We start from the raw sequence: 6,000 nt of genomic DNA, 5'->3' as shown, positions 1-6,000 counted from the left end.
AGGTTGTACCAGTGCGTCACTAAAGACCATGTGAAACCCCGTTTTCCAAAGCTAAAATGCGCTTCGAAAAGGGGCACGATAATAAACAGAATAGAGGAGAAATCAAAACCATAGTGCAACCATAGTGCATAGTGTTGAATTCGCGGGATAACAGCCTCATGTTTTGAATATCTGGTTCTCTAAAAGAAACGTTCCAAACTTTCGTAGCTTTTATTACACAGACATTTTAGCAAATAAATGTGTTGCACACATTATAGAACACACATGTGGGAAAAACAAGGCAAATGAACAGCATTACTTGCATATTAGTGAGCAGGGAGTCCAATGAGATTTTTCCTCCAGAATCGGTAACCTGAAATCAACATTCTGAGTTAGAAGGATTTTGAGAAAACTGGTATTACCTATCGAATTGAACGCGTTTAACCTAGCAGTGAGTGAAAAATACGAAAAAGGCGGCATGCTCCCTTTAACGATTGCCGCTCGCAGAGCAGCATTTCATCACTTCGAGAGCCTGCTGCGTGATGTCTTTCACAACAGGGATGCCTGTCACGCGAGCCCTTATTGGGGTTCGCACGACAACCTGCTGTTCGCGCATGTGTGGTAACATTAAGCTATTCACTAACTGCGGAGCAAGTGAGATGCTGCAAGGGAATGGGTCTGTGCGTGCGGACTTGATTGCTAGCTCATGCTGGCTTCTGTAATGGTTGACTGATGTGTATCTAACGCATGAATCTCTGGTGAAACATATGCGCTGTTTGAATCGCGTATAGGGTCGTTCGGCCGAAAGGTGTTGTAAGATAACTATCTGGGCTATGGCAATCTTGTGCAGTAGGGTGTGTCGTCGAGAGGTGAATCTCTTGGAATCAGCTGAGACAAAGTTTGTCCTTGGCACACGGGTTAATGATAAACTTTCAGGTCTGTCGCACTGCACCGATGTTGATATTCGTGAGGCGAAAGCAGTTTTCCTTTGATAGGCCAATGATTACCGTAAAATCGTAGCTGATGTGCCACTGTATTCGTGAGGTGGTCGCACTCTACTGAAATCGGTGCAAATAGCTGTACACCAGTCACGTGGTCGGTCACTCATTCGACAGAGAGGACCTACCGACGTGTAGTGGGCCCGCCTCCCCACCTCTTCCGTGCCGATTTCGATGTCAGCCCAGTCTTTCCTGCGTGGCTCGGCCACCTGTCTCACACCCATCGATGTCATGCCGTCCCTGCTGCCAGCCCAGAGCTGCGGTAGGTCGGCGCCGCCGCTGACCGCTGGCCGCCGGCAGACGATGCGGGCCGAGACGGGGCCGGAGTTGGCGGCGGCCGTCTGCCAGCTGCGCGCCGCCGATGGGCCCGTGCTGCTGGAGGTGCGCGTGGCGGCCGGCGCCCGCGACAACCTGGGCCGGCCCAGTCGCTCGCCCGTCCAGAACAAGGCTGACCTCATGCAGTTCCTGGCCACCGACTGAGTGCGGGGCCGCGGCGGCAGGCAGCGAGGGCGCCGGCCGTCCCGCGCCCGCTCGGCGGGAGCGGGAAGGAGCGGAGGCGTTGCGGCTGGTGCGGTCGGTCGCGGATCCGTGGCTGTTGCCGAGGCGGTTTGCACTCCGACACCGCCGAGGGCACGGTGCGACCCCGCCCAGCGTTGATTTAACCAGGGTAACTAATCAAATTGGTGCGTGGAGGCTCGCTGGGCCTCCCGTGAAGACGCCGGCTGTCTCACATAGCACCGCGTGCTGACGTCTGACGGACGGCCGCAGGAGGAATGCGTGCTGATGTCTGACGGAGGACCGCGTGCTGACGTCGCGGAGGACCGCGTTAGGTGCTGCGCGCTGCCTCTCACCACCGCTGCCGGTCTCGCTTACGACCGGACGGATCCACTTCACTGCCATTCACATTCACTTTACTTCACACATTCCCGCTTCCGAATTACAAGACAGACGGGCGCTCGCCAGCTGGCGTCTCGCGGCATGACGTCACTGACTTCACGCTGTGATATAGGCATTCTGCGATGGTTTCCTGTGACGGTAGCGGCCGTGTTCAGGCTCCCGATGAGCCGTGACATTCTTCATGCAGCCCTGCCTCACGATAGGTGGCAGGCAGAGTGCCGCGCGTCGGTCACGAGATTGACAGACTGCGAACTTTCCGAGATGCTAGTCTATTTGGCCATATTATTGTTCTTCGGTCCGGCTCGTCCGGCGCTTTATGGGTGCGCATGCTCGGCGGCCAACGAGCCCACGTGTGTCGTGTTGTGATGCTTCCATGTCCATTAAGGTGTGCCATCGAGGGGGTGAATTTCTTGCAATCAGCTGAGACGAAGCTTTTCTTCGGCACACGGATGAATAAAAAACTTTCAGGTCCGTCGTACCGCACCAATGTTGATATTCGTGAGGCGGAAGCAGTTTTTCTTTGATAGTACAAGGAAGCCGTATTCGATACTAGCGCCACCTATTTTACGCACTGGGATCATCTTCCAACAAGCCTCAAAGCCGCTACTTTCCACACTACTGGTACTTGGCACATTAAGTATGAACTGATATCATGAAGAGCACCAGCGAAACATTGCCAAGCAGGTTTTAGGCTACTTTTTAATAAAGGACATTATTTTTTGGCAAAACCCAAAGCTGTGCGGCTATGAGAATGCCCCAGCAGACCGGGTTAGGCTCATGTTTGTTATTGCTAACCCATCACTGTGATGTTGATTTGCAATTTATGCTTTTTGCGTGTGAGATATAGGCTTATTAGCTTAGCTTTGCCGGTGCTGAAGCATTTATTTTGAACAATTACTTACATGAGCATGCCGTAGGCTACACGGTCGCGCACAAAACATTTTGTGACAGGCCACCCGGCTCGACTGCCCCACCACCAGTTGCCGACTACGAGAAAGCCTTGAGCTGCATCAGGTGACTGAGCGAATCGAAGAGGAATCTCACTAATACCATCTTCAAGACCGCGACGGTAGAAATCAGAGTACTGTGGACCAACGAAACGATCCCTATTAATGATCTAAAATACGTGACAAAGTTGATCGACAGGGATTGATATCATCCCAACAGAGCTATCAGCAAGAAATCAAAAGAAAGAGAGTGACACAGAAACGCCGCCACCGCAAAATTAAACAAGCTTCTTGATGTCACGAAATGCCAGTGCAAGCCTCAGTGCAGCTTTCCATGACCAGTTGCCTGCACAGCGTATCAGGAGGAGGTTGCCAGGAAGGACCAGTGCTGGCACCAGAAGCTTACCCTGGGGTCATATGATCGGGATACGGCTGTGACTAGGGAGGCCCACGAGGTGCCGAGGATGACCAGACAACTCCAGGGGCGTCGTGGCTCGGCCGCCAGTGAGGCGGTGTCTGCTGCTGAACCTGAGTCGCATTCCCCGCCGACTGCTGAGCCCGCACCACCTACTGAGCTAGAGATGGCTGCTAGTGCTGACCCCGAGCCTGCTCCGGGATCAAGTGGTCTCAGCACTGGTGGGTCAGCTGAGAGCACGGATTCATGTATTCATTCACGGTTCCGTACATGGTGGAAGATGGCGACGACGCCGATTGTTCGTTCCGGTTGAGACCACTGCCACTGTTAACGATCTGACTAACCCCGCTCTGGCGGTTGACTACGATGGCTCGAAACGGGTCGCTGCTGCTATCATCGCCTTTCAACAACACAGCAGAGATGGACTGGCTACTTGAAATCAAATATCGCAGATGCTAAGAAGATCTGCTGCGCAAGAGACAGAGCGAGAAAAGAGGCGGCTCGTCAAAATGCTGGAGCAATCCACGAGTGAGGTTTGACCATCCTTTATTCCGACGGCCGCGAAGGCAGGAGCTACATGAGTCACGCGGAGCCAGACAAATGCCGTCGGAAAACATGGTTGCCATCACTGAGCCAGGCAGCCGCTACGTGACTCATTTTACGTCCGAGTTCGGCCGCGCCCTGCACTTGTTCAACGAGCTACACTCCGTGAGCCCGCAGTGCGACGGTCACATCAATGTGCTCGGCTGCGATGGTACAGCCGTCAACACCGAAACGATTGGCGACGTGTTCCGGTTGTTTGACCTGGTCAGCGATTCACCCGTACACTGGTTCATCTTCCAGCTGCGTGGCAACGAGCTGAACCTCCTCCATCTGCTGCTGAGCTTGGACGGCACAACCACGGGATCGAATTTTTTTCTGGACCCATCGGTTAGACCTGTGCCGGAGAGGTCTGGGAGAGAGGACGTTGTGGCATTCAAGCTTAGGTCGGGGCGCGTGCCAAACTTGCCGGTCGACCTGATTCAGCAGCTGAGCAGCAACCAGCAGCTGCTGAACCTTCTGGCCTCCGGCGTTCAAAACTGCTTTGACCGAAACGTGGCGGCCCAGCGACGAATCGGACCATCGAACCATGTCAGGTAAATATGAAAACGCACTATCTTCGAGTTTATAGCAATGAGTGTTTTAAGTTCATCAAGCATCAATCGATATTTCACGCGCTCACTGTTGAGCATTTACTTATTATCATACCTTGTGCCGTCGTATGTCGCACCATTTGCTGGTTTGTTCATGCTAACTAGCATATTTGTTGATATGTATTCCATCACATTTGTTGTTGTTGTTCATAGGCGTTTTCGGGCGCGTCGACTGCAGTGGTCATTTTGCGCCCAATTCCGTCACATTTGAGGACCCTGGATATCGGCGTAGTTACATACACTAAAGAGGCGCAATAAGTTTTGAATGATCTAATGCTCAGTTCGTGGTGTGTTCTAATATATTCGCTTTTGTTTTCAGACAGTAGACACTTCGTTGGTCTGCTCCTAGTTCACATCTCTACCGAGACTTCCAGAAGCGCTCTCAAGAAGCTCGTCCAGTGCGTGGTCGGCCACTGTGTCGGTATGGTCCGTCATCCGGCAAAACAGCGGCTGCGACTTCGGCTTACGCGACTTGTTCCGGAGCATCGCGCTCCTCCGCGACCTGACACAGCACACATAGGCCACGGTGCAGCCAGTCCTCCAGCGTAAGGTGTACTGGGTCCGTCCGTAACAGCTGCTGCTGGACATGGTGTGGGATGAGAACCGCATGGTCCGCGAACAGGCGGTTCCGATCCTCGCGCCGCACGTGAGCAGCAAACTGAGGGTCTTCTTCAGCCCAGGGTCTTCGTCATCTCAGCGATAAACTTCCGAGGCCGTGAGGCACACCGAACTGATCCCTGGCATGGACCAGTCACACAGCCCCCACTGCGAAACCTCAGCGACTGCGTGCTGCGGAGCAAAGTGCAGGCACCGCTGGCCATCTTGCCCTATCTGGTTCACACTAGGAGTGCGACGCAGCGCCGCACTGCCGAGGACGTCTGGGGCTGGAGCTGGAGCTTCGGCAATATGTGGAGCCCAGCTGCGAAGGTATTTCTGCTACCGTGCGATCTCCGCCAACATGGGTTTTGGGTTTCCAGTCCGTGAGCAGTTGTTGTCTGGGCCGGTGCATCGACTAGACAGGCTCGGCAAGGAGCAAGGTGTGTATAGGGTCACCCTACTGCCCCCTCCCCCCCCCCCTCTACGTCCGTGGTACAGGCTGCAGAACTTACCGTATGCATTAAGTTGTACACCAGACAATATATTCTGAGTCATATCCTACGCATAGTTTTGTTTGCATCACGTGAGTTGTCTTAGAGAAGTGAAAGTCTAAAGCAATACTAACCAGCATATTCGTACGAATTCATACTCAACAGCACATTAAGTTTCCGCCAAAAGGCAATCAATCGGGCAATGTCTGATCCGCATATTAGACTTAAGACCGGGACAGTCTCGTACGACGGCTTAAGGAGAGCTCAGAAGCATCGTTTCTTTGCGCAAAGGCACTTTGAGTCGCTTGCCGCCCACGGCTTGGTGTTACCTGCGGCCGCGGACGCAGCCCAGCATTGGGTGACTGCAACGCCGGGCGCCGGCTCACGCCGATATTTCGATCGCGCCGCGCTTCACGAATTTAAGTTTTTGGAAAGAACCTTTGCTGTGCCGTGCACTTTTGGGCTCCAGCGCCAAAGAATTTC

The sequence above is a fragment of the Pollicipes pollicipes genome, unplaced genomic scaffold, assembly GCF_011947565.3.
Source record: "Pollicipes pollicipes isolate AB1234 unplaced genomic scaffold, Ppol_2.1 Scaffold_7261;HRSCAF=8764_pilon_pilon_pilon, whole genome shotgun sequence".
Taxonomy (NCBI): domain Eukaryota; kingdom Metazoa; phylum Arthropoda; class Thecostraca; order Pollicipedomorpha; family Pollicipedidae; genus Pollicipes; species Pollicipes pollicipes.
Note: the sequence above shows the minus strand (reverse complement) of the source record.